Here is a 14,311-nt window from a genome sequence, read left to right as displayed (position 1 = left end):
AAGAACTATCTCCTCTGAAACTCTTTCAGAGATGTCTTTTTCATTACCCAAGATGCTCTGGAGTCATGAAAGAAATATCTAGCTGATTTAATTTACTCATAGGAAAAAAATAATAATAAAAGAATGGTATAGATTTCTATTAAAATATGGGGATAGACCTATTCAACTCTACTCATTGATTTTATTTCTGTAGAGGAATGAAGAGAGATTGGGCTGAGAGAAAGGTGAGAAAATGAGTCAAGGAAATTTTCCCTTGTAGAAATACATTTATCCTGATTCCTTTTGTGATTTGGGATTTGCTTCCTGGGCATCTCTCTACAATTATAATTTCTCATTTCCTATCTATTTTTTAACTCCTCAGTTCTCATTTTTAAAAATATATTCACTGCAGTGTAATTATTACCATAAATCTAGTTCCTAAACTCCAATTATCACTATATTTATAATCAGTATAAAGTTTGGAAACTATTTTGTAGTAAGACAACATAGTAGGTATACTTGTTTATACGTGCCTCCCATATATTGCTAAAAATCAGCCATGCCTTAAAAATATAGCACATGAAGAACTGTATAAAACAGTACTTCTGGCAAGCACAATCTCAAGTTTTAAATTATTTGTAAGTACTTCAATTATGTCTGCTAAGCACTTTCAAAATTTCCCTTAACATACTGCAGTGATTAAGAGCAGACACTATAAGGCTGACATATTTTACATGTTTTTAAAGTCTAGTATGTGTGTGTCGTGAGTTTGTTGCAATTGTGTGTACATTTGGATAAATGAAGTCTATGTCTTCATGTAGAGTTCGCTTAATTGTAGTCCAAAAAAGAAAACTGTGGCTGTTTTAATACATTTTTAATCATTCCAATAACAATTGTTTAAATCATAAAGTTTAAAATATATTCAAACAGAAGAATAAATTTAATTAATCTTAACAAATTACACCAAAGCAAAGATGTCAGTAACATATTAATAAATAATAACACACGAAATATTTAGTAAAATCTGTGAAATAAAACTTAGTAAATAATTTTGAAAAGAATTCAGCAAAATTCCTTTACTAAAAATGAATAAAGGAAATGAAGTTGCAAATTAATGTTAAAAGAAATATAAATAGTAAACACAAAAAGAACCTCACCTTCATTAATTTAACATAAGCTTTTTTTTTTTTTTTTTTTTTTTTTTTTTTTTTTTTTGATACAGAGAAACCACAAGCATGGTTTGTAGGCAGAGGAGGGGCAAAGCAAGAGGGAGAGAAATTGAATCTTAAGCAGGTTTCACACCCAGGGAGGAGCCTGATAAGGGGCTCAATCTCAGAACTATGAATTCATGACCTGAGCCAAAATCAAGAGTCAGACACTTAACAGACTGAGCCAGCCAGGTGCCCTCAGAATTAAACTTTTAAAACGTAGCTACTTAATTACATTAAAAAATGGATAACATTCAGAGCTGGGAAAGATGTATTAAAGAGGTCACTCATAAATATTTGAGTAGATATGGGTTTTGAAGAGTAATCTGGGAATATGTATATAATTTTAAAATTTGCCTATTCTTTGCCCCAATAATTCAACTTCTAAGAGTCTATTATTCACTTACACTAGCCTGAGAGCACACATATACAAAAAACACACACCTCTACACCCTCATGCAGAGCAATACTTGTTGCAAACATTACTTGCAGTTTCAGTGTCAGTAAATAATAAAATGAGAAAAAAGATCATAGTACCTCCATTCAAAGTTTAGTAAAACTACTAAATAGTATGATGTATTGACCTTTAAAGCTACACATTATAGTTTATTAAGTGGTTAAAAAAAAACCCAAACCAATGTCTGCAGCATGATTCCAATTTGTAAACAAAGACACTAATAAATGAATATAATAAATGTATCAAAGTGCATATGTGCACATGTATAAACTTATGGAAGTCAGAAAAGCATATTTAGCAAATTCAGTAGTGATTACTTATGGGGGATGAATTTGACCAAGTCAAACATAAGAATGACTTTCATGAGTAAATTAGAAAGAAAAATGTTGAAGTTATTGATGACTTTCCCTTTTTTCTGAATCCATGTTTAAAAAGTAAGAGAAAGAAGAGGTGCCTGGGTGGCTCAGTTGGTTAAGCATCCGACTTCAGCTCAGGTCATGATCTCACAGTTTGTGAGTTCAAGCCCCTCAAGAGGCATCATGGTCTAGCTCTGTGCTGACAGCTCAGAGCCTGAAATCTGCTTCAGATTTTGTATCTACCTCTCTCTGCTCTTCTCCCGCTTGTACTGTCTCTCTCTCAAAAATAAATAAACATTAAAAAAAAAAGTAAAAGAAAGGAAACATGATGGTATACTGGTTATTCGTGAATAGATTTATAGTAATACATTTCATCCACTATATTAAATAAAATTAAGGAATTCTGCATATCCTGGGGAACCAAAGAAAATATGTATTTGGACTATAGCCCAGTAGAATGAGCCCTACTGGAAATTGTTAGTCTCTGGAAACTAGTTAGGTACTTATGATATTTCTTTGGAATCAAGTTTAGCTAGGAAATGCTATCAAGGTGATATATTGGGTGATAGGCAAAATATGGCCCCATGAGAATTAGGCATATCTGTCAATAAGCAAAGATCCAAGTATATATAAAGCACCAAAGAACTACTGCTAGTTAGAAACTGTAATCACTGGGTTAAGTTACAGGTTTCCATGACCTTGGATACATGTGGGAAACAAGACAGAATATCAGGGCATAACAGTGTAGTATCCAGCTATTGAAATAAGCATAAGAAATGAGAAGACACAATCCCCAAAGAACAAGACAAAGACCATAAAATATAAATTTGATGCTGACATTCTCAGCTACATACCCAGAAGATCTGTCTAGAACAGGCAGACAATGCAGTTGAATAAGAAAAGATCTATCTTACATCTTTGCTTACAATTTGATTTTATCACCAGTAAAATGTGAATTATTTTTTTTCTGTCATCAAATAATGGACACTTCTGAATTTTCCTATTGCTCCCAATGGCACCATAATTCTTTAGTCCACTAGTCCGAAAATTTAGAGTTGTCTGTAACTTCTTCTCCTTTACCAACTTCCACAAATCTTGACAACCATAAATGAAGTCCACATGTCTTTATTTCATTTTAATTATTAAAATAGTCTTCTGACTTATCTTTCTTTTTCTAATCAACCCTCCACAGAAGTATCAACAAAATCTTTTTCATGTTAAATCTTTTTCACAGAGTCTCTACTAGGGTTCCCAAGAATACCAGCTGTGATGAAATGCTGTCTCTCAGAAAGCCACACTCCCTGTCCCTGACTCTCCCTTCTCAGATAGTTTGCATTGCCACTAGTCTGGATAATTTTCCACTTCCTTAACTCCAGAAATTGGGAAAAGTTTTCCTCTAAGTATCACAAAACAGAGTGGTTAAGATCACAGACTCTAAAACAAGACTAATTTGGTTTTGCATTTTGCATGTATCACATTTCAGCTACAGGACTTTAGACATGTGATTTAATCATTTAAGCCTAGGTTTACTTGTCCATATGAAAAGCACAATAATATTTCATGAAATTTTTACAATTCAATGTTATCTTCCATATAACATTTGTTGTTATTGCTTTGGCACATAAATATTAACAATCATCATCATAATTCCTCAAAATTACAGCATTTTTTTCTCTTTTGTTTTTTTACCAGTGTATGCCTGAAGCCTTTTAAAAGTACACAAAATATTTTTGTTACTGTAAAGAATATTCTGATCTACACTATATAAAAATAACTTATTGCTATGAAGTATCAGTAATGTTTAAAATGCTTTCCTTCTCTTTTCTTCTTGCTCTTCCTGCCTCACACAAGTCTGTGGTTCTTTCCACAGTCTGATCTTTTTGGTGAAAAGCCTTCCTTGGAAACTTTCCCATCCAAGGGTACATTTCTTTTTTACCCAAAGAATATCAAAGTGCATAGATATCTACATTCTGGAACTCTTTATTATTCTTATTACTTAAGGAAAGTGTTATTTTAATGAACCCATTGCAGCTCCGGTTATGATCTCTGGGCTCTGGGCTGAGCATGGAGCCTGCTTAAGATTCCATCTCGCTTTCCCTCTCCCAGACTCACACACTCTCTCTCCAAAAATAAAAAAAAATAAATAAATACGATGAATGTTTCAGATAAACAGAGGAGACTCTCCGAAGTAATTCTAATGGAATTTAGGTGCTCCTTCAACTCCAGGCTATTGAGGCTGTGCTCATCAAACTGAACTTTAAGTGCCAAGGGTCCAGGCGGGGGTGGCAATGGACAGCACGGCAGGTGGGAAAGCTGGCCTTTGTTCCTGGATAGAGAAGTTGGGGGGTGGGGGTGCATGGAAAGTGGCTCCCAGTCCATTCTGTGTTGGGTGACTCACTTCACATATTCACTGGCCTTCGAGGAACAGCAACACTTCTTGGGGACGATGAAGGTGAACACACAGAAGTACCTGTGAACTTGACGAACTCGATGTTGCACAGATGGCAGTACCTGTGGTTCCCTTGGCCGGGGGGTGGGGTGGGGTGGGGGCTCTACATGCCTTTGTCCGAGTGGAAAGAGGGCGTCAGCGAGGACAGCAACAGCTTGGGGCTCTGGGAAGATGCTGTGGGCCGAGGAGTGGCGGGAGACGGGTTGGCAGGACTGGGCTGCTATCGGCCAGACCCAGGGGTTGCAACTTCAGCAACTCGCTGAAGGTGTCGGAGGGGGCAAGAGGCCCTGCAGGGGATCGTGGGCCTCCTAGTCAGACTTCCGGCCTGGGGCTTCCCCCAGAAGGCAGTGCGCCAGGCGGAAGTGATCCCTGAGGTGTCTGGGGACCACGCCTATGGCCGGGGAAGGGGCTGTAGGAGCACTCAACAGCCGCCAAGATGTGGGCGAAGGTGCGCAGATCCCGTGGCACGGCGGAGCATGAGAACCTTTGTGCGCCAGGTACGTCGCTGGGCCGTGTCGATTCGTGCAGTTGTGGTAGTTGGCCGGGACAAGCAGTCCGCACGCGGTCGCGGAGGAGAGGCCGGCGCGCCGCTGTTTCCTGCTAGATGGGTCCGCGTCCGTCTTGGGCTGCGGCGATCGGGATTCTCTCTATTCTTAGTCGCTCATTCTAGGGTATGGTCATTAAGCCAAATACGCAATGCATTTTATTTGCAATCAGATCTCTCTGTTTATCAGTTTACACGTTGGTGAAATTGGCCACCAGCCCTCGGTATATATAAACTTGAGGTTTCAGTGTCCAGAACCCTCAGAATATCACTGGCACTTTAGCTGCAACCTCCTTTCCCTTAACCTCCACTGACACCAAAATTAATGTCCCAGGAGAAGCACCACTAATTAGGCAGGCCTAAAGCACTAAAGTGTTATTATCTCTTCTGTCGTGAAGTGAAATGCTATTATCTCTTCTATTGCTATTCTTTTATTTTGTTTAAAATACTAACATTATCTTTTTAACTTTTAACATGGATGTAGGACCTATTTCACATCACCTATTCCATGGAAGGGAGAGTTAATATAGGAGAAGGGGAGTTCAGTAAGAAAATAACAGAAATTAAAGATAAATTAGGGGACTTGGTTCCCTGTTCCTTACTCATATTCTTTGACCACATGCCTAAGGCTCCAGAGGAGGGGGGGGGGGGCAGGGGTTTCCAAAATCAAGTCTGAATCAGATTCCAGGATATTCATTTCAAGACACAGTCACATATTGATGGTAAAGAATAAATGATTTCTTCTCTTCCAGTTGGTCCTCACAGGCATTATTGACTAGTCACATTCCCAACCTAAAACAGAAGAAAGGAATAATCTTTTCAAATGCATCATTCTTTCCACATTTGACTAGTCAGTATATATTGAGTATGCAACATCCCCTGCCCTGGAAGTAGTGTGCAGAAATGATGTGCAGACTGAATAAAAGGTCATGCCATTCTGGTATTTCTCCTGAAAAATTGAAAAGTAGAGATGGTCAGGTCTAGCCACACATCAGAGTCAGATGGAAGGTTTTATAACCTACTGTTGCCCAGGATCCACCCCTGACCAATTTAATCAGAATCTTTGGTTATGGGTTCACACGTTGGTATTTTTTTTTTTTTCTTTTAAGTTACCCTGGTGATTCTCATGTGTAGCCAGGTTTGAGAAGCATAGGCTAGCCCTTAGGGAAATAAAAGTTATTAAGAACACATGGGAAGCAGATTCTAGCCAGCTGGCTGTACTTCTCCAACCTTAGAAAAAGAAAAAAAGAAAAAAAAGTCAGGAAAACCCAACTATTTAAGAAACCATGGAAAAGAGGGCTAAGTGGGCAGCCTGGTTACTTAGTTCATACGTAGGGCTGTCACTCAATCATAGTTCCCAAAGCTGTGCTGTCTCCCTCAGGCATGGGGCAGAGGCTACTGTGTTCAAATTGCACTGTTCTAGATTTCATAGTTTGTTTAAATAAAAAGAAAAAAAAACATAGCATCTTATTCTTACCAGGACGTTGTATGTAATTAAGATTTAGTCATAAATTAATGCTATTGACACTAAGAAGTTTTTGGAAAAGCTATCAAAATGTAAGAAGGGGAGGAACACTGAATGAAATTGGCATCTGAGTTATAGTGCTATTTTTTTCAATCAAAGAGTTGACTTAGAGAAGTCTCTTAAACTACCTCTCAGTTTCCTTGTTTCTAAAGCTACTGAGTTGATTTGTTTATTCTGTCATCCATTCATTTATTCAGTGAACTTAAACTGGTCAACAGTCTCTAGTCAGGCATTATCCAGTGCTAGGGTTACTAAATGAATCAGGCATGCATTCTGATAGAGGGGTTCAAGAGGTCAATAAAGATTCTCATAAAGTCGTTTTAGTAGGTACTAAAATATGAGTGAGGATGCTCTAAACATACGAGATTTTGGATAGGACTGCGTGGGGGAAAGAGTGTGTGTATGCAAACTCAAGATCTTTAAAACAACTGTTGGGGTGCTTGGGTGGCTCAGTTGGTTGAGCGTCTGGCTCTTGATTTTAGCTCAGCTCATGATCCCAGATTTGTGGGATTGGGATTCAAGTCGGGCTCCATGCTGAGCATGGAGCCTGCTTGAGATTCTCTCTCTCCCTCCCTCTCCCTCTCTCTCCCTCCCTTCCTCCATCTCTCTCCCCCACCTGCTCTCTCCCGCTCACACTCTCTCTTTAAAATAAAATAAAATAAAATAAAATAAAATAAAATAAAATAAAATAAAATAAAATAAAATAAAATAAAATAAAATAAAATAAAATAAAATAAAATAAAATAAAATAAAAAAATAATATAACAGTCATTGATCAGTGTAGCTGAGTTTGGGTTTGAGATAGAGAAGTAAGGATATGAAATGTCATCATGAGAGACCATTGTTGAGGACCAGCTTGTATTTTTATGCAGTGATGGTGTAGTAAACACCTTAGAAAGATCAATCTAATAACTGTGGAAAGGATAAATGGAAGAATGGTGAGACTGAGGTTAGCAACATAGATAAGAAGGGGAACCATACTCCAGAGGATAAATTATGATGGCCTGAACTGAGATCCTTTCTGGTAATGAAAATCTAATTCTATGTTAGAGAATGAAAAAATGATCTGAGAACCTCTAGAAAAATAATACCTACGAAATGTTTTTTAATGGTGTATTCAAGTACAATTAATATATACATATATAAATATTTAGAACTTTGAAGCCAAATTTTCATTATCTCTTTTAATTACCAATTAAAAGATGATATTTATGTGAGAATGAATAAATCTTTAGGGAAGTTGACTAATAGTACTGGGTTTGAAGATACCCACAAATTTTTAAACCACTCTATACATCTTTACTTATCTCATCTCTAACATAGCCCTGGGGATTTTCAGAAAATAGCTTGCAATGTCAACTCTGTACTTAAACTGTAAGAATCAAACCCTTGGGAACTATCAAGTTATCAGTCTTTACTACTGAAAACATAACACGGTTTAAGTAGAGCTACTCTAAATGGTTCAGATTACATTTAGGTAATATTTTGAGTGAGATGAAGACAGAGAGATTTTCACCCATATGACTAGTTTAAATTGCCTACATTTGCGTCCCAGATTGTTTTTTGTGAAGTCAACCAAGGGTATAAAAAGCTTCCTTTTCAAAAAGGAAAAGGCCTTTATATGGCTGAGGTCTGGACAAGTGCAAACTGAATACTCCTTTTTTTCTAAAAGGAAAACAATTGGAACATTATTTGTGGGCCTTTAAACTTCTTTATAAAGTTTTTAAAGAAGAAGTCAACCAAATACAGCTTTATGATCCAACATGTATTCTTTTCATTCATTTCATTTGTAATACATAATGGACATTATATATGAAAGAAGAAATACCTTGAGGCAAGTAACTCATGTGTACAACTTTTTATTGTTTATGCTTATAAGAAAATTATCTTTTTCAATCTTTCAAGTATATTCAAGTGCCAAAGCCAATTCGATTACCCATGGGGAAGCATTTGTGGTTCATCTTGGAAACTTGCTTACCCTTCGACCTCACAGTTTGGAGTAGTTCTCGAGTTTGTATAGCCTCTTCTGCTTTTCTAATTGTGTAGTGAAAAGAGAGACATGTTGGGCCCCAAAAGGACATTTATTTCAAAATGTTCCAATAATTTCTCTGCTTCTGTCAGAAGAGGAGGAGAAAGAGGAAGAAGAAGACAAGGAGAGAAGGAAATGAGAAAGGAGCCAATTGACTGTTAGTTTTGGAAAGAAATTCCTATGTATACCACATGCCCATGACTGAGTTTAATGTGTTTTAACTAAAGCAAGGGCTTCAAGGCACAATTTACCATATTGTGCTTCCCATTCCACAGGCTCAAAACCAAGTAACTGTATGAAAACATCTTGTAATAATGCTTTAATGATTTATTAATAAGTTTCATTTCACTTATTTTCAAGTACCACAAGAGAAAAATAAAGACTAACCTTTTGTGCCTTTAAATGTCGGGCTCATACCTGTACTAGCATAGCAGATAGGATTTATTTGGACCCTAGAGAAAGCCAATGATACATAGAATATTCACTGCATGACAAACCAACAAGGTTAGAAAGATGTGATCAAACTGTGATTGTCCTGGAGAAAATGTTGGTTGTGATGAAAATAATTGAATTTTTGAATAGTAATTAGTCTAGGAAACTGTATTTTTGTGTGACATGTGACTCTATATATTCATGGATTATGTGACTACATACTTTTGACTAACTGGAAACTACCTACATCATTTATTATGAAGCCATAGAAAAAATATAAAATGATGAGTTCAAAAGAAAATGTTTCATATTACACACAACTACATATTACATGGTTTAAGAAATTATTTTGGTAGTTTGCAGTCAGAGACATTTAGTCTTTTTCCATTGTAGTTTAAATTGCAACTGATAGGTGGCGCTGACAGGGTGTGATTTAGTGTCACAGATGAATACATCATTGCAGCCCTCTCAGAATTTCAAAAGCCAATTTCATATTAAGCTGAATCTGTTGGAGGAATGTTCTTAGGTATTAAACATACCAAGAATTGATTTTTCCAGGTAATTATCAGAAATGTCATTGTATTTTGTCAAGTACTTTTGTTGGAATGTTACTCCTGGTAATTAAGATATCTAAGTCTGGTCAGTTCTTGACAGACTAACTTCTCCAACACTTAAGCACATTTTCCAGTTTTTCTTTTTTAAGTTGTTTTTTGTTTTTGTATTTTTCCCTACTTCTGGGTTTCAGTGGTAGATCATACAAGTGTGGGAAGTAGAGTCTTTTTAGGAAACATAGCCTTTCTTGTCTGTACATCTAAGTATATTTTGTTCCCAGTGCAACTTTTCCTTTCTAGAACATCTAAACTTTTAAAATCATGCAGGGCTAAGTAATAATAATAATAATAATAATAATAAATAATGGCGCAGCATTCTTTTTTTATCACTTTTCAGCCACATAACTGATTAGACTATCTTGTTCACATACTTGAGAGGTTAATACATAATTTTGTAGTATAAGAGAAAGGATTCTGAAGTTTGTAGCAAAAGCAAGTAATTCAGAGGAAAAAAAAACAAGAGGAACAAAACAAGGAAATATATCTTTCAGGTTTAATTTCCTTAGTGGTAGAGTCAGCCATTTTTATGGTTCAGTCAACACAGGTTCAAAACATCTGGCCACTGGAAAAATAGGGGTTTTCCACATCTCCATATTATGGATCATTTCATAACAACAACAACAATAATAAAACACTTCTTAGAAATTTTTTTCCTAGATATACTGTTATTATATTTTAACATGTAATTATCTTGAAAAATTACAGCCTATTGGTTTGTATTCTGTGTTTAAAATATACATTTTAAAATAATGTGCACATACAATAATTAGCAAAATGTCTTTGTTCAAAGGATTACACAGTTAGTAGGGCTCATCTGTCACCTAAGAATGTCCATTTATGGGTCTTTTAAAGCTAATTTGTTTTTCTAGAAACACTATTTAAAACAATAAGTATTCTACTTATGGAAAAGAAAATTGGAAATAAGTATCTGAACAAATTAAATTATATGGGAAAATGCAATTGTTTAGAAACTGGTTCTCAAAGTAAATATCATTTTCAAGAAAAGAGCCTTTTTTTACTATATGAAAGTAGTTAAGATTATATGATAGCCAGGTTATTACTTTGTAAACGATAGGCTAGGCTCGTATCACACTGTTAAATACCTCCAATTTTGATGATAATTTTGTGGATAGAAGTTGTCAAAATAAAAGCCTTTTATGCTCACCTTAATGAGTTCAAGAAAATATTTTTCTGCAGTTCAGTGTATCAAGTACATATTACAGATATAAATGTTATATTTTAAGGTGTTATGAGAAATGCAAAACATTTTTAAACTAAACTCTTTCATGTTAAAATATTGTGTATTCAGATATCTAAAGTCAAAACAATTGATTAGAAATTGATGAGAAGTCAGAAATTCAGCTTATTGCTTCCAACAAGCCCACTGTAGTTCTTCAACTATCTCAATATTATTTTTCCTTAATTCATTCCTTTCTTCTTAAAAGTGTTTTCAATTAAAAAATGCGTTGACAAAAAATAAATCTTAATGCTAAATAACATTAAATATTATAACGTTCTATTTCTTTGGTAGTGTAGAGATTTTTAAATATCATGTGGTACTTATTATAGATGTGAAAGTGAATTTTGTGTGATTAGCAGTAAAATGTTTCTTAATATTTCCCTGTATCTGAAGCTGGACTCAGAAATAAATTTTTTGGTGTTGTATCTTTCTCAAAAACGGTATTACTTTCTTCAAATTAGGAAGGTATTTTATGAATTTAAAATCTTATGAAAATTGTATAGGGAGAAAGTACCTTTCAGATCATGTCATTTTCTATTTATTATTTTTTTTGGCAGAAATCTTTAGTACTCTCCCTGTTTGTATTCCTTTTTGAGGTGATAGATGTGTACACACACACACACACACACACACACACACACCCCTATACCCCTATTGCTAAGGGTGTGTGTGTGTGTCCTAATTCTTAAGAAAAATGAAAGGTTCTCTATCTCTAGAAAGATAGATATCTTTAGATATAAGGTATAAGACATATATTAGATATAAGATATGTATTAGTTACAAGATAGAGATATCTCTGTTTCTGCCTATTCTCTATGTGTAAGCTTAGATCTATAGAGAGATCTGGTCTGTGTATATCTATCTATCTATCTATCTATCTATCTATCTATCTATCTACATAGATAGAGACAAAGAGGGAATCTGTTGTCTTAGTAATTAGGGTATAGGGGCACCTGAGTGGCTCATTTTGTTAAGTGTCTGATTCTTAGGTCAGATCTTGATCTCCAGGTTGTGAGTTCAAGCCCTGCACTGGGCTCCATGCTGGGAATGAAGCCTACTTAAAAAAAATAATAATAATTAGGATATAAATTATATATGCTTTACAAGTAAGAAGACTTCAACCAACACATCTAATTGGAGAAGTCATAGTAAATAAATTATGGTGATTAAAATAATTGAAATTCATTCTTTTGTCATTTTGTGGAAGTGAACATTAAGCCTTTATCTAAGTTGAAAAGTTAATAAATTTGAAATACACATTTTAATCCCACCCATATTCAGATAATCACCAATTTAAGAAACGTGTGGTCCTTTAAGAAACCTTTTATTCTCTTTTGCTGGCAAGTTGGAATGCATCCTTACAATGCTTTAATGAATATTTATTGAGCAAATGAATAAAACAGTGTTGTCAGTGATGGTTGTATTTCCATTAAGACCCACAGTGTTCTGTTTAGCCTAGGTATCGTGCATAAAGAACACTGTAAAAAAATCAAACGAACAAACAAACAAAACAAATATTCAGTCAAAATTCTGTTCTCAGTGACCACAGTCACACCCCAGCCCTGACACTGGAATATGAACACATTGCCTGGTTGCAGTGTTTGGCATATCATGAGTTCTAAGCTATTGCTGGTAGCACTACATCTGGGATAAGGGGTCTGCACGGGCTGGGGAAGAAGTGGAAATGTGGACTGGGAAAAAGGCTCTACTAGGAGCACAGTTTGTTGTCCAGGAATCTTACTTTTATCCTTTTTGTGTTCCTTTGAGGCATGAATTTGGCCTCATGATTACCCTCTCTCCTGGCTTTGCCTGCTCCCACCAGACTCTAATTCTGTTTCCTTCCGTGAAGAGAATGAAGTCAGCTACATCTTTTTGCTCTCCTGTCTTTGAAGGAGAATGCAGAAGCCCACAGAAGACCACTGATATTAAAAAAAATCTTCATACTTATTAACAAATGGAGAGAAAGGGATGTGTGTGTGTGTGGGGTTCCATTTTTATCTTCTTCTGATCTTCTTTTTTTTAATTTGTCTTACCCATTAAGAATATAGAGACATACAGGAGTACCAGGCGTGGGTATGTTCTCTTCACCTTCATTCTGCCCTTTTTCACACTCAGTCCGGACATGATAAATCCTGCCTCTTGCCCAGAATTAGGAGAAAAAAAAAATCTAACCATCTGTAAATTAGATGAAGTAAGAAATGTGACTGGGACAAAAGAGAACACAATGTAGATATAGTAGTTAGTGTGTTTGTGTTTAAGTGTGTAGATATGCTAGGAAACATCGGAATTTGAGGTGATAAGATAGAAAGCTATCAAGTGTAATAGGGAATAAAGGTCTGGAAATTCCCTCCAATATCATTTTGGAAGGGGAAAAGATTTTCCAAATCCCTGCACTAGAATACTGTTACTTCTTAATGACATTTTCTTTTAAGGGACATACTTAAATTGGATTGATGCAAATGGAGAATGTGTCCCCATTTTTAATTGTGTACTGATTTCCTTAATAAAAATCACCTTTCTTTGTTTTCAGGGACATTAGATCCAAGTCCGTTCATAGAAAGTTTCAAAAGCGCGTGAATGCCTAAAAATAACACAAAAATTAGAACACAACATGTCAGCATAAAACCATGAATCTTCACGTTGGCAGAACCATGATATAACAATAGTCAAACATTCTTACTTGAAAAGTTAATGATTTTTCCCATGTGACAAATAGAGTTTTATTTCTAAAAATTTCATTTTCATCTTCATTTTTCATACCTTTAGTGTTAACCCTGCCACCAAATTCCAAAGTGACTTTAGTAAAAGAAATTTGTCAGATTAATGTTTATAGTTAATATCAGAAATACAGAATCCTGTATGCACTGAAAGTGTGAGATTTTTCTTCCCCTGAAATAAATTCTGGGATGAAGTTTAAGAGACACACATCCATTATTACCAATTTTCCATATTATTCCATGTTATCCATATAACAACTTTCCAATGCATGTCAATTTATGTGTAAGAGTTCATTCTCCTTTTAGAATACTGCAATCCAGTTCATTGTCATTGTTACAACTGCAGTAAACGGATGTCAGATGTTACCACCATGATGCAGTGTAGATGAAAAGAATATTAAGATAACATTATGTGACTTCATATGAAAACTTTTCACAGATCAATAGTCTGATTTATTCTTACCAGAGTTTATACCAAACACAGTACTGAGTGTGTGTGTGTGTGTGTGTGTGTGTGTGCAAAATGAAGGCTGGTTGTCTACCAGATTTTTCTAATAGTACAATGGCTCCCCTAAGAGGGTTATACTATTCCATTGACTGCTTTGTGGATTCATTTTCTGTGAGTTATTTCTGGCCAATGGAAAGCACACAGTTAACTTTTGGGTATTATTCAAGCAGACCCTCTACGATTTTACCAGAGATTGTTTCTGTAGGAATAAATCTGTGTACTATTTGTCTAGTTAAAAACAGCATGCTGACATGGA

General features: G+C 35.5%; 1 long non-coding RNA gene across 2 annotated transcripts in view; it reads right to left on the bottom strand.

Moving 5' to 3' along the window:
- Window positions 1-3,109: 3,109 nt before the first annotated feature.
- Window positions 3,110-14,311, bottom strand: part of LOC122487948 — a 42,541-nt gene continuing 31,339 nt past the window's right edge. Inside the window, exons 2-3 of one of the 2 annotated variants that reach the window (XR_006298511.1) lie at window positions 13,345-13,411; window positions 3,110-5,785 (exon numbers count right to left, since the gene is read on the bottom strand). This is a non-coding gene — a long non-coding RNA (uncharacterized LOC122487948). Of the gene's footprint in view, window positions 5,786-6,317; window positions 6,413-13,344; window positions 13,412-14,311 lie in introns of those variants that run through there. The other variant, XR_006298512.1, reaches the window with a different exon arrangement.

The sequence above is a fragment of the Prionailurus bengalensis genome, chromosome A2, assembly GCF_016509475.1.
Source record: "Prionailurus bengalensis isolate Pbe53 chromosome A2, Fcat_Pben_1.1_paternal_pri, whole genome shotgun sequence".
NCBI lineage: Eukaryota > Metazoa > Chordata > Mammalia > Carnivora > Felidae > Prionailurus > Prionailurus bengalensis.
This window is presented reverse-complemented; position numbering and strand designations above follow the sequence as displayed.